The 27,675-nt window shown below is 42.6% G+C and overlaps 1 long non-coding RNA gene across 2 annotated transcripts in view; it reads left to right on the plus strand.

The window, feature by feature from the left end:
• The first annotated feature begins 2,214 nt into the window (after positions 1-2,214).
• Positions 2,215-27,675, plus strand: part of LOC308067210 — a 29,249-nt gene continuing 3,788 nt past the window's right edge. For both annotated transcript variants that reach the window (XR_013929492.1, XR_013929493.1), the window contains exon 1: positions 2,215-26,793. This is a non-coding gene — a long non-coding RNA (uncharacterized lncRNA). The remainder of the gene's footprint in view (positions 26,794-27,675) is intronic.

Consider the following 27,675-nt stretch of genomic DNA (forward strand, 5'->3'; position numbering starts at 1 on the left):
CAGAAAAAAACCCAGATAGCTTTGTAAGATGTACCCACAATGGAGACCCAGGGAAAAAAATAAATCATACAAGACACCAAAAATTATTATTCTGGTGTCATTATAAACAAACTTGCAGGGTGTTGTCTTTACCCCAAGTAACATGTACTGCTTCCTTATGTTTCCTTTCCCATTATTGTTTACTGCCTACATATTACAGAGGTCAATGCCTTGATGATGTTTGTGGCAATAAATAAATAACACTTGGTTCCTCTCTGATGGCCAACACTGTACAGTGTAAGAATCTTATGCCACACTTCAGAGATAAACAAAGACAATAAAAAAACCTGTAAGAGTCAAAACCGGCTGTGAGGTTGGAAGTCACTCCACATTATCCATCTGGTTACATGCTATCCTAGCCTATTTAGCTGTACCAAGGGTTCCTTTCACAGAAGTAAAGAAAAAGCAGAAGAGCACCTATCATCTGGCTAAACTTACAGACTGTTTATTCTATTTTATACCAGTGATATAAAATGCATTCTACATTCCATTCCAATACTCTGCACAGAATATTCTGTTCCCTACCATATGCTATGGCAGTGGTCTAGTGAAGCTGTCAGCTCTGTTCCCTCATGGCTGTACAGCTGAGCTCAGGGAACCCTCTTTTACTTCCACATTCAGCCATAACTTGAAAAGATATATACCAAGGAGGCCATTCAAAAGGTTCACTAGGCAGGACAGGAAAAAGAAAAATCCTAACTACAAACCATTTCCCAACCCTTTCCTTGGGACCTGCTTCCAAACCCTGTATTCAAAACGAAACCAAGCCAATTCAGAGGGCAGAGCAACAAATTCCCTCATCTGCCTTTCCTGCCTAGGGAGCTGGAAGGAAAGGAGAACACCCTTCTGATAACCTCAGCACCAGCTCCCCGTTTCCCCGCCCCCCCGGGCTCCCAGCTGAGCCCAGATCAGCCAGGCCATCGGCAGGAATGGGAACCGATTACTTGCCAGCACACCTTTAACTTGGCTGTAACATGACACAGGGCACACCAACGGCTGGCTGTAAAGCCACTGGCTCACGTCCTGAGCAGGAAAACAAATGCATGAATAATACCCAGGATTTTTTGCTTAATCATTCAGCTATGTAGACACAGTATCCTCACAAGCAATCCATTCTGGACAGAGAAGAATCTTTTTTCCTAAAAACACAGCTAAAGAAGTTTCCTCTAGAAAAATGAACATTCTTCTTGCCTCTAACTGGAACTTAATTCAGTAATTTTTATTGTTTGAATTAATTTTCTTGGAAACCTAATCCATATAATGTTAGGGAAAATGTGAAACATATTCTAAGAACTTTTTCCAAAGTGAAGGCTCAAAAGAGATTCTCCAGGACAGAAAAAGCCTGTAAGGAATCAGTGGTGATCCACAAAGCAGCTCAATTTGATTCATTGTGTACATACCTCAAGAAATTCCAGTATCATTACTATCTTAAATTACAGATATATCTCAGTCTATGATCCAAAACAAACCATGAATAACCAAACAAAAAGTATTCCAAGCAAAACCCCTGAAAACGACTCAAGTCCTCACAGCCGAAGTATAGAAGTGCCTCTGGAATTTGAGGTTTAATTTACGAGTCTATGACCATGCTATGAATTATTGCATACGCCTCCAGAAAAGAGGATAGACCTGTTACACCCCCAGTAATAGGATTTAGAAGTATAGCAGATTAGTAATCATTCCAATAGAGACTTGTCATGAACTATGCACAAACAGAAGCAGCTAATCTAACACTGACACACCTTAGGAAAAATCTGTTCTGTGATTCACAGATGAACTGTGATGCAACCCCAGCATCTCTGCTCCCAATTCATAATGACAGTCCCAGGTACAGTGCACAAAAAGTCTAGTATCTTGTTCCAGTGTTACTTTTTCAGTTCACCATGGTTTATCATGGTAGTCTTGGAGCAGCCTTAGGGCCCAAGAACAGGTTCTTACAGATGATGCTCTGCCTACAATAGGCTTTCTAGGGGTTTACAAGAATTTTGCCTTGTCTATCTGAGGAAATAAACAGGAATAGATGTTTGAAAAGAGCAGTACCCTACCACAGATATTAAAAACCCCTCAATTATCTTATCCTAGGATCCTGAAGGGCAGGAAGAGTACCAGTCCAAGGAAGACCTAAAGGAGGCTAACCAAGCATGAAGAATGGCAGCTAGGAGGGTAAAAATTTTTCACTGTGTAGTTTCGCTCAACAGTTTTCACTTAAGATTCTTATTGCCAGGAAATCAGAATACACATACCTTATCTCCTCTATGTGTGTCAGCAATTCAAGTTGCTTGCATGATTTCTGAAAGCCTCTCTATTTAATCTTCTCAACTTCCACGATATAGTATTGATGCGGTTTCAATTAGACCTTCCTGATAGCATTTAAAGTTCTCTTTGATGCAGAGCATGTCTTGATGATTATATTTGAAAGACATCTTGTGATTTCTTTAAGCAGCATAACTGTGTTTTTGATGTATCCATTTATTTATTGGAGTTTCGATCTATGCATGTGGTAATTGAATCAGTGAAGAGAGTAAACAAAAGCATGTGCCTGTCAGGTTTTAAATGTACAGCCGTACTCAGCAAACATGTGTTGCCTTTTCCTTACTTGTTCAGTATTTTAATAAATTGTTAACAACTGGTCTTCCACCTATCAGCTAATCAAGAAACATTTGAGAAATTTGGATCCATTTTAGGTTCATCTCTGCCCACATCTTACTTTTCAGATGTGTCATAGATGTTAGGTATGACATTCTAGGTTCCCTTCTTTCCTCAATTACAGGCCACTGAAGCTGGTGCTGCACATGTACAGCAGCCAGGTCACCACACCAAGAAGACACACCACCACCACCACTCATACCGTACTGTAGAACCACGTCCTTTTAACCAGCCCACTCGCCTTCAGTAGGGTGGTTCAATTGCTGGTCAGGCAACAATGCTGTCTATCTTGGCAATTGTTTCTGCTGTAAGGCCTGCCTCCAGCTGGTAACCTTATGCCAATATTATCCATCCCCCTTTCCTTGTGATGTTTATCTTCTGCCATTGCTTGGAGAAGTAATCCACACTCCCTACAGGCTGAGGAAGACAGGTCCCAAATCACTGCTCCATGCTGGCAATTTTTGAAGGTGTTGCTCAGCAGAGAATCAAGATACACCAGTGAGCTGTGCACAGCATCAAATCTCAACCGCTGACAGTGGAGAGAAAAAAGGACATTTCATTATCATTTTATCTGAATTTGAGATATGTCAGAACTCAAAGAAAGGGCTTAATTCCTAGAACAATAAATCAAGTGACTTGCCTGACAGCAGATCCTGATTCTCCGCTGCCCTTCCTCTATAAAATACTCCCAAGCTCAAGAGCACACCAGATACAGGCCTGCATGCTAACTCGTTCTCGCCTTGCTTGGGACAGTCCACAGGGAAGGATATTATGGGGCTGAGCCAACACACAGCCAACGGGCTGCTGTTATCAGGCATAGGTACTTAAAGCTGTCATCCAGATCCTCACCTGCCAGCACAAGGGAAAAGTGCCTATGAAATAGCCACTTAGTAAGGAGAGTAATATGAAGTGTACAACAGAAATAAGGTGCCCTGATGTTACAGCTTTGGGTTGTTTTTTAAAATTTATTTATTTATAAAATAAGGGGCAAGGGAAGAACTGCAGCCAGGCACTGCTTTTCTGAATACAGAACATTTTTCTGTGACCATGGTATAGTGGAAAGTGATGAGTGGGATGAGACAGTTTTCTGTTCACGTCATCAGACATTTGCGTTTTAATTAACCACTTGTTAAGAAAGCTATTTTCTACACTGATTCCACACATCTTCCATCAGTCATAAAATCTTTCACTCGCCCTTAGCAAACTGACCTCAACCTTACATGGAATTTAAACAGCTCACAAAGAATGCAGTAAACCTCTTGCCCCTTCTCTGTTTGAGGCAACTGTTCTTTAAGTGCATAGTAGAACGATGCTAGAGATCCTTTAAGACATGCAGGAATTTCAAGCTCAAGCTACTTGGTTGTTTGTAACTAAGAATGGGAAAATCAGTTCTACTAACTAGGAATTGTTCCAGAAGTGTAATTTTTACAGTGGTAAATAAAACATGCATTGAAATACTAAAAGGACATGACAGTTTTAATCAGGGGTCTGGTACAATTAAGTTTCACGGCCTGAATTTTAGCAGTCCAGGGAAGATGATCTTGGACATCACTGGGTTAATCTGTTACTGGGAAATAGATTGTAGGCTTCCTAAACAGCCTGATGCAGCACATCGCTCTTGCATGCTGAATGTCACAGCAGCACACTCGCTCCAGGGACTTCTCCAGGAAACTCCTGATCATGAGACTAATTTCTGCTAACAAATGGGGTCGTCAGCAGACTAGACTTTTAGGGTTCACCTTTGGCAATGGTGGGGGCTGTCAAGAAAAGATGTAATTGAAGTGCAGGAGCTGGCTGCAGTCTGGTTGGGCCCAGCAGAAGGACTTGGCAGGGGCAAGTATCGTCTGTTGCCAGGAAAGGGGATCCCATTTCATGGATCTTTGCAACAAGACCTGTGATAGCCCAGCTGTATTAGCATGCTCTGAAAAATAGTTAGGGAAGCCAACTTTACCCAGACTTTAAGAATTTTGTCTACGTAAAAGCTCAACCAAACAGCTTCCGCTCCCCCACTCCCCCTTTCTTTTTTTTTTTTTTGCCCCTATATCAGAGAAAGCTTTTGCAACAAAGTGACCTTTCGGGGGCTGGATTCATCAATGCATTCATATAGGGAGTCTAAGGAATCCCATATTCACCCAGAACAACTTTGGCCTCACCTTCACTGACAGAAGCAAGGTGTGGAGTAAGCAAGCCTGACAAACTAAATACTGAGGCTTTTCAGAACGGCATCTCACAGCACGGCCTGTTTGGACTGCACATTCATAAGCAAACTAGAGCTACAAACACTCAAACCTCAGTTGCCAGATTAAAACTTCCATATCAAAATAGGATGAAGCTGGAGCTAAAAAGCTGTATGCATTTATGTTCCACAGCAAGAGATGCACTGCCTCGCAAAGTTCTGTTCAAAGGATACGTGTGCTTGATCTGTAGATACAAAATTTCTAAAAATGAAAGGAGGCATAGGAGAAGTTTTTATAAACTTGTGAGAAAACCATCTGCCTAAAGCCTCCCCTTTCCAGCCCTTTCTCACCATTAATCTTTCAAACTGAAAATCTTTCCACTCTGACAGCCTGCCTATGAGACACTGCCCCACTTTTCATCACCTTGCAGTGATAGGTATGTAGCAAAATGCAGTGTGCTTGGCAGGTCTGCGGGAGAGGGAGGTAATTTTACTCAGGAGGCTGGACATACTTATTTCAGCTAAAGCATTCTCTAAAGCTCTAAGTTGTTTTGGAGATGGGAGAAAAACATCACCTCTTTGCACAACTGTTTGCCCTCCAGGTAGATATCTGATAGGGAAAGGCTGCTCAAATGGTGGATGGAAGGAACAAAGTCCAGGTTTTCTGGCACTGCAGACCAGTTCTTTGGTTATGTCTGCCTCTTGTTAAACAGACATAGGCTTTTAGGCTATAGTGCCTTATACTTAGGGGGCCATTCATACAGGGAAAGTAGGAGCTTGACAGAATTTGATTTCAAGGCTCCCCCAAAACAAACACTTTGTAAAGAACAAGACCCAGTGTAGAAAGATACTTAATATTGACTCAGGAATGGTTTTTCTCTGCCCTTGTCACATTCCAAGATAAGTAAAGACACCCTGAGCAAGAGGGGGCAATGCAAACAAGATCCTGATCAGTGTGAATCATTTGGAGAGAATTCAGTAATAGAAGGTGTGCAGAAATGGTCTCCTGTGAGCTCTGTGTAACATTAAATTTTTATCCTGTTAAAGCCCACTATCCACAGAAGCCCCAAAGCAGTCAGACAACTTAAACTAGTACAGCAGCAGCAGGCAGAGCTTCAGGACACTATGACACAAGAAGAAAGCAGGCAAATAAACTCGCAAAAAAGTGGACTACAGCTAGGGTAGGGGTGGGCCAAAAAAAAATTAAAATAATTCAAGTCTTCCAGAGATTCTGACACTATCCCTCAAAGGATACTGTAATCACAGAGGTTTTCAAACTTTTAAATCCTCAGACAAAAAGACCAATGTGGTTGGGGGGGGCACTTCTGTTAGGAGTCAGCTGACACGCACGCTTCTCCTACCAGAAGCCTGTGTTGTTTAGTCAACGTGATCTCAGCAGGGAAGCTTGCAGTCTTGCTCTTCAGGACTACACTGCAAGGCAGAGGATGTGGAACTGCAACTTCGATTTCCCTAGATCTCTGCAGAACTGGGTATCTCCAGGCCCAAGAACATCCACAGCATGGCAAAGTGCCTAAGCACAGAAAACCTCAGCTGGCTGGGAAGAAGGGAAGACCGCAAGCCTCCTGCCTCTTAGACACCACAGCTCTAACAGGAGGCCGACTGACAGACTAACACCATTATGATAACATCAGTGTTTTCTTCTTGCAAATCTAAAGTTGTAGTTTTGAATTTGCTAGGACATACATTCAGAATCACAGTATTAGAGTGGTATTAGCACCACCACTGTTAAGCCAAGTAAAATCATGAGATGGATATCCAGCCTGAAATTTACTCCACCCAGCTCAATTACCTCTCATCTCCTCCTTACACAAGACCTGTTCTGATACCCACTGAAATGTGCCAGTCTTTGCTGTAGCTTTGAAGGCTTCTTCAACATTTCAAAGCTTCTCAGGAAACCTGTATTAGAAATTTCTTGACAGAAATAGAAGCTGTGAGTAAGCTGCAAAACTCAAATCCAATTTTTAGAAAAAAACCCTGTGCTCGGAAATTAATGTTAAGAACTGGGGTATTTGATTGGGGTCTATTTGAGTCAGAACACATTTGGCAAAGGAGAAAGAAGGTGAAGAATAGGTGGTTTGTGCTTGGCTGAGATTTGGGGTTGGTTTAGATGCACTCCTGGTGTCAGCACTTTTCTATACTCCTTAAAAAAAGTAAATTAATATATCAAACCCAGGGTGGCACTTCTGACAAAAATCACAGTTTAAATATGATACTGGAGGTGCGCCCACTGAACAATACATAGTGAAAATGCCACAGCTACCCACAAAGGCTGGCAGTGCAAGCTGCTGCTCTGGATATGAATGAGAAACTCTATTTGGCGTGAAGTCACTGCTGACGTTGTTTTAATTCTTTCATGCAACTTCATTTTATTTGGAGTATGACATTTGGTGAATCACACAATTTTAATGGTATGAAATCCTTAATGGGGAGAAGGCATTAGATCAGTACTGGAACCGCTCCCCAAAACCAGCCTTTACCAAATGGAAAGGGCACACATTTCAAATACAGTTAATACTCTTTACCAAAATGCTGTAAATTAAACAGTATGTATTTTCCTCCATCAAAACTCCTTTCTACAGCTTTGATGTGGTAACAAAGAAAGATAATGAGAACAAAAGGTGTCTTGAGTTTTTATCTTCTAGGCTTTCCCTTTGAGGAAACTACGTATCTTCTGCCTTCAGAAAGCTACTCCTTTTTTCCTTATATGCCTCAAAAGGATTCTGCAAAATGAATGTAACTCTTCCTCCCTCAACTAGTTCAACACCTTGTAAGAGGGTGGAGTATTTCTGGTAGCTGTAGCTAACCTGTACAGCTTGTTATATGCTAGTACAGGGACCATAATCAAAGAGCAATGATTTTGTTTCTGTGAGAATTTCTGCTATAGTACAAATCTTGCACTGCTCACTCCTGAAGTATGCCTATGCTCTGGAAGTCTGGGGACAGCGCGGGTCAGTGCCCCTCCAACACTAGCAGCGAGTGTGCGAGAAACTGCTCTGGCCTAGAAGTAACAGAACAAGTCAGAAACCAGGGAAAAAAAAGCCCTCCCCACAGCAATTCCAAGCAGAGACCAGTATTGCTCTGCTGGTGTGTTGGGCTGGGATTTGTGAAAGAAAAGAGCAATAAATATCCCATCTTCACACGGCAAACTAGCACCAGCAAACAGCTCTGCATCTCAGAGGTGATCTCACAGTTTCCTTTTGTTCTTACCTTCTGTATTTTGCCAGTTTGGTGTCTGCTGTGCTCCTTCCTTAGGGTTCTGCATTTGTGCTACTATGAATAGCAGTCATTCAGCCAGATAGGAGAGTGTAGCTCCTTCCTCTTGCAGCACCTCCTGTAGTAACTTCACTGAGCAGCCTGTTGCTGTTTCCTCATGCTCTTTATCCTGTTAACTTACATAAAAAATAAAGCAAGTCATACACAGGTCACCTTCATAATGGCCTCAGTTCATCTTGGGCCCAGTTCGTTGAATAGGTATGTGCCTAGAGGTAGGCCTGGGCTTAGGAAAAACCTCAGCAAGCACTAACTTAGGAAGTCTGCTCTACCCAGTAGCCCATAAAACTGTTAACAGCACACGCCACCATGTACAAAAATACCAGTAAAACATTTAATTAACCAGCAACCTTCCCTAATCCTGTCAGGCTGACGCATCTGGGCTGCTGGGCCAAACCCAGCCCTGTCCAACAGCTGCCATTTTATGGGTATGGCCTCCATGAAGCTAGCTGGAAGGACTGTCTCCCATTTCTTCAGAGGGGCACCCCAAATACCAGGGGTGGAGGAGGAGACGGGTCTGCCAGCTTGAAGGGCTCCCTCAAGCTCTGGGAACGGTTGCGAAGGCTGCTTGGCTGGCGGGGAGCCAGTCCCTTCGCCTCAGGGCCTCGCCACATGCTGGCCCTTGGTGACATGGCCACACAGGTGGAGGGAAGCGGTGCAGCTGGGGCATGGCACCGAGGTGGGGTCCTGCCACCATGTCCCCTCCACCCAGACCGGCTCCTCAGTGTGTGCCCCCCGTTCTCTGCTGTGCTTTCGCCCTGCTCCCAGTCTCACAAGGGAGGGAAAAGCAGCGTGTCCAGTCAGGCAGGGGTACAAAAGGCAGGAGGAAATCGTGGCCCAGAAAAGACCGTTTTTCACCTCACAAAAGGGAGAAGAAGCCTGGGAGGAGAAGAAGTGTCAGAGCTCTTTTGTTTAAAGCTTGAAAAGACGTTAGAGGGAGGAAACTGCTGCCAGGTCCCCTTCATGCTGGCAGAAAGAACCGTGAGTTTGGCTGAGGAGGCCGGTGGGCCCGGCCAGCAGGCAGCCAGGCCTCATGGCCCCAGCCATGGCCTGCCAGAGGCAGCGCTGGCCACACGCGTCCACCGCGGGCTGGGTGGGTTCGGAGGAACTGCCCAGGTGTTCACGTGCCCACCGGCATCATGGGGGATGCAGCGACGTTTACACAGAAAGACCTGCATGCCAAAACCCACAGAGGAAAGGGGCAGTGAAAGCGCCATTTTGCTCAGCAACACGTGGGTTGTGTTATACAGTATCAGCCACAAAATCTTTCTAAAGTATATAGATAAAGCAGGCTATTGTGCTGTTGTAAAGATCAGAGCTTGGTGGCCCAGGAAGATTGTGAAATGGCCGCACAGGCATTGACTGCACTCCAGAGATGCTTGCCACAGTGGTTTGAAACATTATCAGCCCCATCTGGGTGCCCTGCCTCCGTGCCAGCACCAGCATCACCCACAGCACAGAGAGCAGAAGAGGCGCTGTGTCCCTGTACTTCAGTGGCTCCAGTATGTAATCCAGTTTAGTTTACCACAAAAATGGGTATTGATGGAGCAAAGATACCAGCTTGTGCAAGGGCAGGGCTCAAGCACAGCCTGTTGCTTTCTGACAGCTCTGTCGTGAGGGCAGTAAGCTTTGGCAGATCGGCAGACTGAATGGCAGGAACAATCACGTCTTATGAGGCTTTGGCAAGGTGTGTCCTTACCTTGCTTTAATGAGATGAGTCGATGCTTGCCTGTCCAAGCCCCAGCCAGGTAAAATATGCCAGGCCTTGCAAGGAGCAGAGTCCAGAACCTAGCTCACCTGGAGTCACCTCTGAGACACTTACCTGCAGGGAAATAACATGTGAGGTAAGATTTTGAATACCAGACATAGAAATCCCATTATTTGTTCCATATAAACTTGAGACAGTGGCTATCAGCCTAGCTTTCTTCCCTTTCTCTGCTCTGGAATAATTTACTTGACTGTATCTGTTTCCTGTGAGGTAGGATAAACTTCACTTTAAGGATCCCGAACTTTCAGAGAGTTTTGATCACATGTGGCAGCTCAAAAAGTTGTGCTTAAATCATCTGCTCATTTCGGAGCAGTATGATGACCCACACGTTTATAGTCACCTAGCTGGCTAGCCTAGAAAGATCAGCAATGGCTCCTCAGGGTTGGTAGAATAGTCACTAAAACAGTATCAGGTATTTATCTGCTGCCCACTGTGCAAATCTGAGTAAAGACTTGTCTAATGTCAGGACCACCACCACCAACAAAAAAGTTCTGTATTATATTAGGGTTATTAAAAACAGTATCTGTGCAGAAAAGAATCGCTTTCTAGTATCTACAGAATCATAGGATACAAAACCTCCTGAAAATGTAGGGTACGCTAGAGTTTTAGTGCCAAAATACAGAGATTTTTTTCCTCTATTAAGTAGTTTTCCAAACAGTTGTGCCCAAACATGTCCACACACAATTTACTGAATGAATTAAGAGAGCTAGTGTGGCTTAGTGTCTTAAAAAATATTGTTAGAGTATTATATGAAAATAGGAATACATTCACATATTTCTCAAGTGAGGCAAGCAAACTTCACTAACTAGATAAGGGCCTATCAGCCTTCCACGTAGTAATTTCAAGAGCATCATGAGACAAGGTGTTCAACCTTGCTCTGTGCAAACCATAGTCCACTACTACGTGTATTATTTTTCCATCACTACTGCTGCTCAGAGCCTCTGGTCCAAAGTTTGCATGAGGGGACAGGTCAGCTCCTTTTTTCAGACCCCTTGGATAGCCTTCTGCCTCACAGAAGCTTAGGGGAGGATGTGGCGAGACGCTAAGAGCCCCCGAGAGGATCCCCCCCGGTGCCAGAGGCAGAGGTAAGGGAGCAGGTGCCGGCAGATGGCAGCCCGGAATGGGAGCAGCACTCCCAGGCTCCTCCGAGCTGCAGCCCGGCTGCCTGCCAATGCGCGACCAAGTACTGGCGTGCAGGCTCTGACAAGCCCAGTGTACTTCTAGGCTGAACTGAGGCAGTGAAAAAGAAGTGCTTTCAGTGTTTCACATCTTTCATCAGGGATCTAATACCCGTCTCCGGTTTAGGAAATGTTTGTGTGTGTGCTGCATGTGACCAAAGCACTCTGTAAAATAGCCTCCTTCTGGATTCAGATGAGGGTTTTTTTTTGCTACATCACTGATAAGCAGAACCATTTCTTGTCTGCTTTTTTTTCTTTCTTCTTTTTGTTTTCTTGCCTGTTCCTTGGGTCCTGGCAGTTGGGTTAAGAAAATGGAACTTGAATGGTTACAGGTTAAGAGCTCTTTTTTTAAAGGAAAACTGGTTTCTAGCCCACTATTCTTTACTAAGATCACTGCAGTAGGTTACTCCTATTGATCTTAGGAAATGAGGCAATCATCTGCTATAGTCTTATTTTCTTTAACAACACTAGGTAGACTCCATCCACTAGAATTTTACTATTGGAGTCTAGGAAATGCTTGGAAGGAAAATCAGGCCCTGCCTGTTTATGCCGCTGAGATTAACCCTCTTCAGGTCTGCCTGCTAACCTTCCACTTGCAGGAGCTAAAGATTTCAGCTGATGTGGAGAATGAAGTTATGTCTTAGAACAGAGAGTTTAGGTAAGGAAAGGAGTCTTGTTACTCCACAATTCATGAATTTAGCCTCAGTTTGCTGACAAGAACTATCTTCTATGATTTATATCTGGACTGTAGGGAATTAAGATGGTTTTTCCCCTTCCTTTTTACACCATGACCGAGTTGAATATAGCCAACATTCTTACACTCTGGAGTTTTCAGAGTGCCTGAGTCATACTTTTTGCCAGCATTTCTTTGGTCTAATATGGGCAGGTAAGAAAGAAGTCTGTCAATGCCAAAAACACTTTCCAGAAGTCTCCCTGTAAGGCTTCAGACTGAATATTAAAGTCTGGGCTACAGTCCAGTGCACTGTATCCACAGAGGTTTCATAAGCTAAATGGAAGAATTAAACAACATTTACGCAGTTTCAAGTATATCCACAGCACCATGGGACTGAGTGTGGCATGCATCTGAAGCTTTTTGGAAGGGTCAAATGCAATTTTCAGTATAAATACAGTTGTACTGTGGTTAATAACTTAGCATTCAAATCACATCTGCTGAGAGCTTAGTATACAAGTTAATTTGACAGTACTTTTCTTTTCGTCTCAAAAAATGGTTTAAATTGGTAATAACATTTCAAAAGATTTCTGTGGCTTATTTTGTGGGGGTTTTATTTGTTTAATAACCCATGAAAGTGGGGCTTAATGAGGAAGCTGACATTTGCATACTGATCTGTTCCTCCCTGACAAAACTGAAGAAGTGAGCTCTCTGCACACGCTTGCAGACATGCAGCGGCTCTGGCTTCCAGCCCACTGTGACATAAGCCTGCACAAAATAATTTATTGCCAGTTTCCAGAGATTTCACTTGCCACTCATGAACATCTTAATTATTTGGGTTTAATTACCACAGCTCCAGTTGGGATACACTTGTGGGTGGCTTTTCATCCAAACTGTGCAGCTGTCCTGATTGAGGGAACAGTTGTTCAAAACAAAGGGACAGAACTAATTAACAGAAAATAAAAATACATCGTTGAGAATAGGACATCTACAATTATGCTAATAGGTAAGATGGTGGCCTGGAAACATATGCACTGAGATTCAACTACAAATCCAGCTTTCTGCTTACCTTCTGACTTCTAGCAAGTCCTGGTGTTCTGAGTCATCTTTTCCCCATCAGTACTACTTTTGGCTGGTAGTCTAGTTAAACCAAACAGATTTACTAGGGGTATTCAAAAAGCTTTTCAGTGCTTCTCTTAACAAAAGTTTGTGCGGTACATAGGCTTGTATTTAGAATTATGGCCCACGATGTGTGGCTCCAACGCCCTTAGGCAGATTGAGGGTTAAAATGGCCTCTGTCCTGAAGAACTGACCTCTCTGGGAGACAGCTGATCCCTGTGGAACCTGTAGGACCACTGGAATGCTACCACCAGTCTTGATTCAGTGTTGCACAGAGACACTCAAAAGGAAGTTTGGGACCTCTGTAACATTGTTAGTTTTGTCTCCACTGCTTCTGCAGTGTTGACCTAATTTTTCTTTTACAGTGAGAGGCTTGGTTGAAGCAAAGGCAGTAGGTTAAACAGGGAATGGAGTGGAGAAGTAAAGAAAAAGCCATAAAAGAGTAGAATTGTACTTGGCAGATGAAGACTGAGGAAATATTAGATAGACATTGAAAAATAGATATACTCTGGCCACAAGAATGGAGTTTTAGGACAGCAGTGAGAGCTTACAGGACTCAAGTGGAGAATGTATCTACACTACAAATCAGAGGCTTATAAGATTAAGGTTGAAAGTAAGTACTACAGGGCTGTCATGGACTCTGAGAAAAGACCAGACAAAAAGAGGGGATGGTGTGAGGTACAACCAGCACAACTGGAAATACCAACTGGGCCAATTAAGAGGCATGGAGAATAAAGCTGCAGCAGTAGACAGCATGCAGAGAGGACTGGATGCTGCTCCTGAAAGGGGACCGTTTCTCAGAATGTGTAACAGTTATGATTTTTGCTATTAAAGGAATAAAAGCACCATTTTAAGAAGGAGCATAGAAGTTCAGCAAAAGCTTGCTGGAAAAGAGCAAAAGATTTTGTAAGTCATTGGATCCTGTAGAAAAGGAACAATGTGTAGGAATGGGATGCCAGTTCTACACTGTCGGGAAAGGAGACCTGTAAGATAATTGTATGCATGTTTTCCCAAATGCAATTCCCCTGCATAGTCAATAATCACATGTAGACTATGGACTGATCTTTAAGCGTTTAACCAAAATGTCACTTAAGGCAGATGGTAGCTTAAATGACAGTTGTAGTGGAGAGGAAGGGTCCAACACTTGATTCAGAAGCTGACTCTCCCTGGTGTAAATTTGAAATAAGCTCATTCTTTCCCAATGCAGAAAAAGAAAGTCAAGTCTTTCAGGATGTTTGCTTGAGGCAGAGTTTTGCTCTTGTTTTTACTTCCCTTCTGATCACAAGTAGCTCCAGTTAAAATGTCTTAATGACAAAGGGAAAGTCTTGATTCTGATCTTGCAAGCCATTTCATGCCAGAATGACTTCATAGACTTCAGCTGAATTACTTTCAATTATGCTTGGGTAAGTGACTTCAGAATTAGGCCCAGGATGTCCATCACTTCACACTTCTCTGGGATCCTGAAGATGTAGGGGTTTTTTTGTAATTGACACAGGCATGTGCAGAAGTTGGAGCACCCCTAGAGATCATTCCCACTTCAAAACAATTGCTGTGGTGGAAAAAGAGTTTACAAAGAGCCATGGTTCATTCTACCTGTGCGTTCTCCCCTCTTTGAATGTTAAAAGGGTGCCTGCCTACATTAAAGCTGCTGTTGGCTGCATATATAATTCAGTGTTTATTTTAACACAAGTGACACGGCTACCACAAATGGCAACTCACACAATGATCAAAGAAAGCGAATGGCAAACATGCACACATAAGGGACCAGCATCCTTTGATGGAGTTCAGTCCTAATGAGCCAGCCAAGAGCTGCACAGCCCTACGTCTCGCCTTTAGGATACCAGTGTGAGTGATAGGTCTTGGCAGGCAGCTTCTGAAGAGAGGCAAAAGCATCACACTGAGCTCACAGCTGCAGTCAGTCCTGGCAGATACGATTTCATAGCCATACTTGGGATTTCTCAGCGTGTTGAGGTTCTGGCTGCTCTCTCAAGCTGAATAAGGAAGTGTGAGTGAACACTGCGTTGCCCTTCTCATATTGGGACTATTTGAAATCTTATCTTAGACAATGACAGGACAGGTCAAAACTCTTGCAAAATGCTGTGATGGAAATTTTTATTTTGAACATTTTCTTTTCCCATCTGAAATTACTTTTTCGAAGTTATTCCTTCACAGTAGTCTGAGTGGAAAAGCTGTAAATACCAGAGCAAGTTAGATTACATCTGAAGTTAAACAGTTATCCTCCAAACCTGCCGTTGTCAAAGACTTCAGGGAAAGTAAGACCATGGTCTTTTGTCATTAACCCCATTTATAAATTGCAGTCTCACACCTTCCCACATTTCCTTATCCAATGTTAACTTCCTTTTAAAGGACAGTGAATGTGCTGTTGTTCTTGTAACTAGGCATTAATGACAAATATGAACTCCTCTACTTCTGACATCCCATTTCGTGAGCTTTATTTTTAGTATGTCGCTTAATATGGAAATACTTTTATTCCTTCTGAAGGTTCATCTCGTATTCCTGTGACAGGGTTTAATCTTGTCATTCATTTTTGCATGCAATTAATCCATTTAATAGGTATTTTTATGAGAGAGCCAAGAAACATTATACTAAACTGCCCACCTCAGTCCACACGAAGAGGTGGACATCTACACAGCCTGCTGGTCCCATTAAGGCTGAGTACAAAGAAGCAATCAAAACATATACTTCTCTGCCAACCACATTCTTTGAATTTTGGTTTCCTCAGCTTTGGGACTGGGAATCCTGCTACTTACAACAGCTCCAGCAACCTCTCCTTGGGCTGGCTACCGCTCATATTTTAAAGAACATGGCACAGTAGCTGGCAAACTCAGCTGACTATAAAGCTACTGAAATATTTAGGAAATAATATTTACTGATAGCAGCAGGTTTCAGTGAAATGACACTGACTTGTGCTAGCTAGATATCCAACTCAATAAAACTAAAAGCATGACTGAGGGAGGCTATTTATATATGGACATATATATATATATATATATATATGTGCGTGCATGTGTGTGTACTGATAGTCAAGTACAATTGTATCTACATTAGCAAGTAGAGTGGTGTAAAACATAACAGATTTGTAGAGCAAATAATCTGGTACTAAGAACCAGAGTTTGCCCTATATACACTTTAGGGAATTTTATTTCAGACTTTCTCTAGTCTTGTGTGGACTGAATGCCTGCTTGTGGTCTGACCACATCTCCTTTCATTTAAAAAGGTACCCAGTTTCTGTGCCTCAAGGCCACCCAACAATACAAACAAAAGCACAGGAAGTGAGGTCTATCATCAAAACTACAATCCCAATCTAAATTAAAATGCTAATGAAGTTACATGTTATATTCCACTGGCAGTGAAATGGGTGATTCAATCAGCACTGTACCATTCTTCTGATAACCATTTGCAGAGAAACCTTCAGTACTGCTGGATGTCAATGATATCTTGTTTATATCAGTAAGTTCTCTTATGTACATGCAGCCTGACTTTCCCCCTGTGTTTAAATGCCATTTCAAGTTTATTGCTTGCTAGCACAGCTTTAAATCATATTTATCTTTCTTGTGGCACCTGAATCTTGTATTACCACATCATAAATGCACTGTACTGCCCATTGTCTGTAGAGCTGAGAAACTGTATTCTTTCCAGTCTTTTTTTATGAACAGTCTCTAAGTCATTAGTCAGCTTGGTCAATCTCTATTTTCCACTGGCCTGTAAATTAGAAGGCAAAATAAAATATGCTAAATTGATGCTAAAATACCATGACATACTTCACTGATTTACTAGGGAATAAACAAAGGACAGTTCTTGCCTTTTATAGTTGCAAGCTTTTCTGTGCCAGAGTCATATAATCTGCCTTTGCCAAAGCTTAATTACACACAGTGTTTGTGGGCCTTTGGAATCACAACCTCAGTTAACTTCCATCAAAAAATAAATCTGTGTTTAAGTACCTCACCAGAAGAGTTTTTCCATCATGGGCAGGCTGTCATAAAGGAATTGACTGCAAATAATGTACTATCTAAGAATACAGATGCTCTGCCTCCTCCCAAGGGACAGTATATATATGCAGACTTTTCTGATCCATCATAGCAGATACCTTGCTCCATCAATGCCAAGGGCAGTAGGATAAATTCGGATGCCCAAGGCTGGCCTGGTTATTTAGAAAAGAACAATAAAATCTCAGAACTCAAAATTGCCTGAATGCTGCAACAGTCAGAATCCACAGCAGTCAGGAGTGGGAGGAGAGGGATTATCTGATGTTACTTACCCTGTGAGCTCAGGGCACCACAAATGCAGTAGTTTTGTCGTCAGCATTACTACTAAGCATCCTAACGCCATGTACTTTAGATAAACTTCACACACCAGGATGTCTGGTGTGTGTCAGAATGCCATAAACCCCTGTTTATTACTGCAAGGGTTACCAGGAATATATATATATAAAAAAAAGTGAAAAAATAATTGATTCAATCACCCTTTGGCTAAAAATATGCATCAAAGAACAGATTACTCCTGCCATGCACAGCCAATCAGAATTAAGGGGTGTTTTGCTCCATTAGGCAAACACTTCTCCCTCTTATCACCACTCTGCTTCAGATGCAGATAGGACTGAGGCTGTGGCTTCAATTCAGCTATCCAAGCTTCCCAAGCACAACACAGGCATTGCCAAAACCTTCAGCTCGCAGAGAACTTTTAGGCAATCTGAGTAGCTCTTTTTTTTTTTTTTTTTTTTTAAAATGCCTCTTTCCCAGCTCCCCATATAGTAATTTGGTGGCTACTACCAGCTACTGAAGAGGGCTGAGGTTTGGCTGTTCGAGACGCAAGTGGCAACAGTAAGCAGGATCTGGCAGACAGCAAGATGATGTCAGTTTTGGAGTGCTTCTTCCTGGCCACTGGAATAAGCTAGAGAATGGAGCTTTAATCAAAAGCCACCAGTCTGGAACTATTTTAAAGCTGCCTCAGCAGCTCACCTGGCAACAGCCTTACACATATGCCTTATTATTGCAAAACATATTATCCTACTGTGCACTGATTGTGCCCACAAAATTATGGTAATAACTATCACTGTTGGATTTCTACTGCTGAGGCAAGAGCACAACTGGAATGCTAGCTATAGAGGTATTAATGAAAGACAATCTTTGGGTGTGTGCTGATCGAGCTATCATAAAAAGATTATATGATTTATATAATTCCAAGATATTCCCAAATCTGGAAGAATTTAGTTCTCCAAACTATGGTTTTGAGATATACAGGCCCCATTGCTTAAAATGAGAATCCTGGCTGCATTGCTAGTAAAGCTGAACAGTAGCTTTTAACAGATGTTTAACTTTCCACATCAGTCATGTGATTTTACCCAACCTTGTGTTTACTGGTTACAGGAATTTTACCCACTGAGAAGTTGCCTCCTGCCTTTGTTCACATCAATTCCAGTGGAGTTCAAGGATATTTGATTCCCATGCAGGATAGAAGCCAAACATTACAGGAACTTCTATAGCAACAGATGGTAGTGCAGACGGATGATTAAGTAGACCCAAGCTCTGTCTGGCTTATGGACATGAACAAGGAAAAAGATGTTTTTGCAGATTATTTGACATTTCTTGCAGGATAACACTGTGTTGCTGAACTCATGTTTATATTTACGTGCCCGTTCCTGAGATCAGACATCCATACTTACCCAGGAATAGCCACTGACTTCTGGCATTGGAAACTCAGTTTTAAGTCCCTGCACTACTGGAATCAGACAGGAATTTGAAGCAGTATCTCCCACATCTGCACTGACTGCTCTAAATGCAGTGCTGTTGACATTTAATCGCAACCTTGCAATGTCAAGGTAGTTGCTAACCACAAAGAAAGAGTCCCAACCATGGCAACTATATGAGGAGGAGTGGCAGAACTGGAAGACGACAGTGATAAGCATAACTGTTACAAAACTGTGTCAGAGCAAACCAGATGCTTGGGAGGAAACCCTCTGTGGCTTTCAATGCATTTCCAAAGGTATCAACTGTGCTAAGAGTGCGGTACATTTGGTCAGTGCAGTAGGGCCTGAGACTGGAACATTGTGCTGCACCACAAGTTTGTATGGTTATGTTTTCTCTGCTGTTGAGACTGGTTTTGCCTATCAAAGAAGCAAGAGTTAAGAGATTTGGCCAGTGGCCCTGCACTTTTCCTCTGAACCGCACTTGAGCAGATTTCATCTTTTATATTTTCCAAAATCTGGTTTACATTTTCCTTTTCTCTTTCAGGGGTAGGTACTAAAGGGTTGATTCAGTTGGTCAGATCTCCAGGATGGCATAAACTAGCATAACCTGTGTTACGGTGATCCTAATGGAGCCACTTCAGTTTACACTGGTTGAATGTCTTGCCAAAAATCTTACCCCCAAATGGCCATTATTCCATTTTGGCACGTTTGCACTCCTGTGCTCCTCTAGATGACTCATGTTGGTGTGAGGAGTCAGGAAAAGGAAGAAAAACCATCTGGCTACTTGCATTCAAAACTAGACATTCCTAACTTGTTTATGTTCCCAAATCATCCATTCTTGCAGGGGTGGGGAATTTTTCTCACTTTGGATTCTTAGCCTTGGGGTCTAGATCATACTGTCTGAAAATTAAAAAGCAGGGTACCAGGAATGTCATGGCTTCTTGCTTGTTGGTACTGGGCTGTGCAGATCCCTCAGTCCTGGCAGAAGGCACATATATCTCAACAGAGGAAACACGCAGACAATCAGCAGCCTGTAACATTTACAACCAGCAGATCAGGTAGCTGTTGTCCCCAGTAACACATCTGAAGCACTTGACACCAGCGAGTGCCAGACAAAGTGTGTTACTGAACTGTGGATGATAAGCATATCTCCAACAGCAATAACTCCTGTAACTTACCCAACACATTCCCATACCAATTAACATCTTAACTGCACACACATTGCCTAAAGGATCTAGGGAATTTGACAGGGGATTAGTTTAGATAACTTGGCGTTATTTTTATCGTGATCCTACCAGTGTTGTATCTTCCTTCTATAAAGATATGCTTAACGGCGCTGTCTGGCAGGGAGCAAGCTTCAGGTTGTTACTGTTGCCTCCAGGTTAAGTTTTTAAATCTTGGCAAGTAGAAATAGGGACACTCCTGGCTAATACTAATATAGCAGCCTGTTCCCTCACACTGACCTGGTAGACATCTAGCATGCTGCAGCAATGCTTCCAGTGTAGTTGCCTAGATAGAATGGCACTGGGCTGGGATGTCCTTTTCAATCATGTTTACGTGCAATTATCTGTAGAGATAAAAACATGAGTACAAATTAGAGGCTGCTTTGAAGTCCTTCAGAAAATATGGACAAACTTTAAACAAAGAGGTAAGTCCACTGTCCAGCAAAGTTCACTGGGATTCCTCTTCTGTAGGAGAATCGCTTGGTGTCATTCTAAGTTAGATTCAGATCCACATCCCTGCAAAGCTGTCGGGGAAGACCCGTGTAAGGCCAAAGTACACCTCAATCTTCAATGCATTCATCTTGCCACCTGTCTCTGTGAGGTTTATGTGCAGTTATCCCGTTTTACAGATGGGGTAGGAAGTGTAAGGGCTAAAAGGCTTGACTCGGGTCACACAGGAAGTCTGTGGGAGAGCGAGGTGTCGAACTGGCTGACATTGTCTCCTGGGTGAGACACCATGTCCGATGTGGCACTGAAGGTTGGCCTTTATCACTGCAGTGGACTCCGAAAGGAGACAAAGGACAGTCCCTGCTGACAGTGCACGCACCTACCTGAGCACCTAAAGGGAGAGAATGAAGGGAGTTGCATGGGAAGGGTTACAGCTTTGATCAGTTTGTTTATGGTACTGTGATAAGAAGTTAGTAGAGAAAAGCAAGTCTCTTTGGGAAACTCAGAAAGCAAGCAGCTCTTCTCTCTTCCATGGGGGCTCTGAAACCACTTGGGATGAAGAATCTTGGTTCAAGCTGTAGTTTATCTATTGATTAAAAATAATAGCTGATGCTTTTTCAATGCCTTTGATTCTAACACACTTCGCACGCTAGAACTGCTGTGCTAGAAGTGATACTTCTGACTGTACAAGTGATACAAGCTGACACTTGAAGAGCTCCAGGCAGAGCAGCACGCCACACCGCTGTTGTTGAGGGGAGGAAATGTGGTGAGAATTAAGACTGCAATTATTCAGCTTGAAATTTTGCCAGATTACAAAGAACACCACCCAGCTTCTTACAAAAAAGGAACTCATTAGATCTTTAGTTCCAAAATATGGAAAGATTAAAAAGCCCTAACACAATAAGCTCTTCATGCTTCAAGGCAAGGACTGGGAATTCTCTCAGTGCAATAGCTATTATCAAGACTAGTTCAAATTTATCATTATACTTTCAGAAGTGCTACCCTATGATGCCTCTAGGCCAAGGTACAGCATATCCCTCAGTCAGTGGCACCACCCCTTTGTTTCTTGCAAAGACAGAAGAGTGTCCAAGTCTTACATCTCACAGGCTTCTCTCCTCTTCCCCTTCAAAGCCTGCAGGCATGACAGAGTCTCCTGGCAGAGCTGCATGGAGCTGTGGAGCACATCCTGGAGCGTCTCTACCAGACTGGGTAGTGCAGAGCCAGACCAGACTGCTTATGGCTCTGTCATCAACCCTGTCTTCCGTCTCAGAACTCAGTGTTTGAAATTGAAGACTTCTGCACTCGTGCACCATGTTACGGGGAATTTCCCAACCCTGCTGACATTTCTATGTAAAGAAGCATAACTGGGTTTCAGACCTACCCATGTAGCTATCTAAATAACAAGTCAATCTTACAAATGTCTGTTTCGTTGAAGGTTAAAGCTCATTGATGGCCACAAAACTGGACATTGCTATGAGATGACAGGATAACGTGTCACCTTTTTAACGGTGAAATACAAATTCTTTTTTCTACACACAGCTTTTCCCTGTGCTGAAGAGACCAGCCTGTGTAGTTTTTGTTCGGTTTAAAGAAAATCCAAACAACCAAATGAGAAACTCCAGCCCTTCCAACAGTTCTTTTATAGGCCCAGTGCATCTTTTTATCTGGTCTTTAAGGATGCAGGATCTTCTTGGAAAGCTGTTCCCTAACGTCAGACCACACTGTCTACTCTTGGAAACAGGAGGCTTTCAAAATTGCTCTGTGGTAGAAAGGCAAAGAAAGTCACTAGCCTTTTCAACTGCATGGTTCTTATGAGGGCCAGACCTCTTTACGTGTAACACTAAGCTACCGGTGCCACCTTGTAGTTTTGACTCAACCAAGGGAACTCCTATTGCAGAAGGTTAGCAGTGCAGATGAGAGCAATGCCAAATTGCTGTTCTCCTTCCTTGTGAATCACAGATGAGAGCACAGAACCCATCCCAAAAGAAGGAAGGGAGTCAAATGTACTTACTTACAATGTCTAGCTCATGGAGAAATCACCAAAACATTCCTTGTCCTTCTTCTGAAACAGGTGGAGTTGGCTGCTGCCTGAGGTGTGACACTAGGCTTGACTGAGGTGTGCAGTTCCAGAGGACTGAGAAGGGTTTGCATGCTGATGGGAGTATAGTCCCAGGCAGGGCCTCCTTTCCCAGCACCAAACACTGGAGCAAGAGTATTCAGACACAACTCTTCATGGTCAAATTCTCTCCCATTCTTTCAGGAAAACATTGTACTTTTATCCACTCAGAAAAAGGTGACTGGGACCTCTGGGAACGACAGCAACCAATAAGTAGCAAACAGCTACTAGAAATGTGGCTGGTGTGAATGTTGGCAAATAGACATTTACTGCTAATGCTGAACATGACTTTTAAAGAGACATCTCATGAAATGACTGAGAGAAATTACTTGGTCTATTAAGCAAAAAAAATTATGAGATTTTCTTAGTCTCCAGCTTTGCTTTCCATTAGATTTTAGGGGCAGATGAACAGATTTATATACACTTACTACTTACTTTTCTCTGCCCTGTCTCTGTCACCCTATTTAGCACAGAAAGCTTTAAGACTGCTGTAGTTAAACTCTGATTTTTAACTTTCTTTATCAAGAACTTTAGGCCCACAATATAAGACTGTCTTTCCTACCATACACCTTAATTTCCTTAGGGATTTGGTGATCCCAATTGGTTGCTAAAAATGTTTCCTCAAAATTGTTCAACACTACACTACCGCCCCAGGCCTTCCCCAATGACAAACTGCTCTTGTTGAATGGCTCCCTCTTTACTTCACACGCTGAATTTCCCTGGGAAGGAAGGCAAAACAGATCAATAATGGAAAAAATTACAACACTTAATAACAGTTTAGCTACACAAACTGCAAAATACCTCAGGGCTGAGATAATTCAGAACTTACTATGAACTGCTGTAATTTGGAGCAACTCCTAAAGAAGTTATGTATACAAGCAAATACGATACAAACAAGTTCAAAGCTGAAAACTGAGAGAACATACTTATTACCTGGGTGGGAGAGAAGTGCACGGAGACTGACTTCAGTTGTTTTGAAAGCCTTTTTTTTCTGTTTCTTTTTCAAAACCGTCAGCATCTCTTTAAAGCTTTTTGACAACTCTTAAGATAGAAAGCAGAGCTACTGCTAGAAAGATAGAAAGACTACTACTTTTAGCAGTAGTCGGGGAATGCCAGCAGGATGCAAAAGCCTTCTCTACAACCATGCAGGGACTATGAAGAGAAGTGGCCAAATATGGTACTCCTTCAGCATCCCAAAATGCCTTCGCAGATACATATGCCTGAGTAGCAGCAAGTTTTCATCACCACACACACAAGAACTGGATTACAACAGAGAACCTTTTTGATGCTGCATTTTTACTGCAAAAACTACAAGTAGTCACCCCCACAACACACACACACTTTTTTTCCCCCCTTTTAAATTAAAGTAGTGCTTGGAAGGTCCCAGTGTGATAGCTAGAGGCATCTCCTTCAGCACTAGGGCAACTGAGCCCCTGCCAGAGGCACTTCTGAAGGAGCAAGTCTACACAGCCCTGCTTTTGGAAGGGTTTCACAGGTTGCGCAGAGCTCCCTGGTGCTTCAAGATGACAATTGCTGGCATCCAAGTTAGCAGTTGAAGACCATGTGGAATGGTCAGTACTTCACTGTGGGAACAGCAGATAAACTGAATAAGGACAGAGGAGGTGCATTTTGTGAGACTGCAGTCCTGATGATTCTGACAATGGAGAAAAGGGTTAACAACTTCATTTTTATGTACAAAAGGTATCTCTACATGCCTTATCACAACAGTGATTTGAACCTCAAAGAAGAATTATCCTGACAAGAAGGAACACATAGACTTGGTGTTAGCTTCCTCCATTTGAACAGCTGGATTTCTCATATCAACATTGCATAGAGGATCTCAAATTAGTCCTAAACCGAGAGACTGGACACCAGAAGCAGTCATATGAAAAACAAAATAGTTCTGAGGAAGACTTTCTCTTCTCTCTGTTACAGCTAACACTGCAGGTTACCACAACTGAGAAATTTTCCCTATTTTGTTTCCTTTCCTTGATGAGAGCAGTTGATTCTGAGCCAAACGTAGCAAGAATGAGAAAACCTGTCACAGTTTGGTCTGAATTTGGGAGAGGGGAAAAGGCAAGAAGCTTTCTAGTGTTTCACTTCCTGGGTCTCGTGCCTCTGTGCAATACTGTTCTGAATAGATTTTATTGAAAAAACAGTTTAAACAGAGCTGTCTACAACAAGCTGAAAACTAAATGGAAATAAATTATTTTGTTGACCATTCCTACAATGCAGTTTCAGTGTTTTGTGCCAAACTGGTGTTTTCCCCCAAATCCTACTTACATTAGATTCCACAAGAGGAATGCATCTCTTATTGAAAACCAACTAACCAACCAACCAACCTTTTCCCAGATTATAGGAAAAGTTCTCCACAGGTACATGAAATAATTTGTTTTCCTATGTCCCTATGCCTGATGAGTACTGGTTCCACTTCTTGTGCTTCTGTGGATTTTAGAGGTGTGGGCAGAACTCTTCCCACAACAAGGGGGCAGAAATGGTGCCTAGCTGTGCTACTCGTAAGTTTGTGTAAGTGTGCTGGACCTGAATTGTGGGCTATTCCAAGTTAAGTTCAAAGGCGGCGATGTTCATTGGTTGAACTACTTCACCCAGATGAATTTATGTCTTCAGGGGATACAAATAAAGAAGAAGCAAAGTAAGTTAAAAGCTAATCTAACAAGAGGCAAATTTAGCATTGAAGGTGATTCGATTTTTTGAATTATTGTTATCATTTTTATTTAAGGACAGTTTAGAAGTGATGCCAAATTAACTCTTTGCCCAAGTTAACCCTAAATATATCTCTCTACTGAGAAAAATGAATGCCATTATCTATGCTCAATAAGAAAATGGAGAGAAAGTTGCCCAAAGCCATGTAGCTTAACGGTAAAGGAAATTCAGCTCTCAGCCTTGAGAGCTGTAGATCATTAATGGAAGTTTTACACAATGAAATAGTGAAAATACAATTTCTGCTTAGTGGTAGTGACAACAAGTATAGGGGAAAACCTAGCATATTAAGGCAGATGCATAAATTCCAGCCAGCTCTTTGTTCTTTTGTTTCCCAGCATTTGTTGAATTCTTCCCACTTTCTATGGTTTATTTAAGAGCTCTTGCAGATGTTTTAGATTTCTTCTAATCACAGTTAAACACTACTTACATTGTTTTTTTAAAAAACAAAATGCAATATATAATTTTGTATTAAGCTCCATTTTCCAAAGCCTATGCTCCCCTTCACCATTTTGTTCTCATATGTTACTGATTATAAAAATGGGCTTGTTAACCAGAAATTATTCTACAAATATTTTCAAGCTTTGATCATTCTGTCTCTCTATAGACATTTAATCTATCTCTGTAGTACCAGGATGCTGTGTGGAATTGTGGTCACTGGTATTTTTGCAGTTTTACACTTTGCCTGAAGAAAACCGGTGATACAGTTCAGCATTGCTTGCTGAAGAAGAGGCGAACAGTAGTTGTGGTGTGGGATCAGGTGATGGAGCACAAGCAGCAGCTTTTCTAGGCATAGAACCAGCTGATGCTGCAAGACACAAATGGAAGAAATCAGGAAGACTTCCCAGAGAAGAACAATCTTACTGCTTTCCAGCGCATACCCCTACAGCTGGACAGTGTGAGCAGCATCTGTGGCTGTGAGTTAGCTATGCAGGAGCATCATACGTCTCTGTGCTCCCTCTCTGGGGCGAAGGCCCTGACTTTCTGCTCTACTGCAGCCCAAACCCTGCCTTGAAGACTGCAGGTTTCAGACTACCTTCACGCCAAAGAGGTGCTAACAAATCAAAACATCTTTGAGAGGAGGAAAGAAGCCTGGAGCAACATTAACAAAGCTAATTTGGCTTGTGAGGCTGAGTTGGACTGTGAGCAGCAGCTGGAAGAAAAATCCTCCAGAAATCCATCATATGATGATGAAGTTTTCCTGCTTCTGCCTTCCTCCTTCCTTTCAGTCTCTCAACTACTTTCAAGCAAAGCCAAGTGGCCCAAGCATCAGTATGCCAGAAACATCAGTTAGGGTTGATAGAGCTTTTCTTTATGTTCAGTCCACAGGCAAGGAACAAATGGAAAATGAAAAAGTGAAGCTTCACCCAAAATCACTTCCTGTGATGCTCACTTCCTCATGAACTCACTTCTCTCCTGTGGGCAAAGAGAAAGTGAGAACAGATGAATGTGAGCAGGAAATGCTTTCCAGTCAAACACTCCCACGGCGATCAAGTGCAAAGACAGCAGAAGTGTATCAGTCACACAGGCATACAGGACTGTCAGCACTAGCAGGCACAGCTGAGTGAAGAGGAGCTCTGTAGAAGAGGTTGGGGAGAGCCTCCAAGCTCACAGTCAAATCAGCAGCAGAGCCTGAGATTGCACAGCACCACACATCTGTGTTTCTACAGTGACGGCACTTTTCTACTGTCGGTAAGTTGAACCTCTGTCATGGCATTTGCCCGGTAAGCAGGAACACTCTATTCCCTGGTGAAATGGTGCAATCCAATTGGAGAACAAAGTCACCAAATTGTCCTTTATGGGCTGGTACACAATCCAGAGAAAGCAGATGCTGTTCTGTCCCTCAAAAGAAAGGACTCGTATACAGCACATCCAGAGAACATACATCACTTAAAAGGGAAGAGGCAATACTGTTTTGCATGAAGTTTCAGCCGTACCTGCACTCCAGGTTTGCAGGTAGAGTGAGTGGCTTTGTAAGAGAAGTTTGCCTGACATATTCTGGAGGCAAATAGGATCAAGAAAATCTTGACACTGATTCTTCTCCATTTAGCACAGGCCCATATGTTACAAAAGGTACTAAGCTACTAAAGTCATCTAGTCTCTCCCTCAGCTATTTCTCTCCATGGTTCCTGGAAGGAACTGCTTTAAGTGATGTTTATAGCAGGGGTGTGTGCTGCTAACTCATCCAAACGGTAGTCCTCCTGCGAACTTGTAAGAGGTCTCTGCTTGAAGCAGGCATAATTTTCCAGACCTTGTTAAACATTTTTCTGGGCGCTGGTCTATACACTTGAGAAATTTCTTACTGAGCAGATTACAAGGGCAGCCAGTGACCCAATAACCTTCATTTTCCTGGGATGATGCAATGGCCAATTCATGCTCAGGAAGTACAGCGGGCTGAGCAGAACGTGAAATGAGCTGCTGAAATTCCCAAGTCAGCATTTTGTTTCCATGCCATTGAGGGTAAGATTTCAAAGTGTAGAATGGTTCTTTAAATTCTCTCTTTTATGAGGTCAGGCTAAATGCTTCCCTTTTATATATGAAGAGAGGGTGATCTTTGCCAGAGTCCACACTGGG

This window comes from Falco punctatus, assembly GCF_963210335.1.
Source record: "Falco punctatus genome assembly, chromosome: 7".
NCBI lineage: Eukaryota > Metazoa > Chordata > Aves > Falconiformes > Falconidae > Falco > Falco punctatus.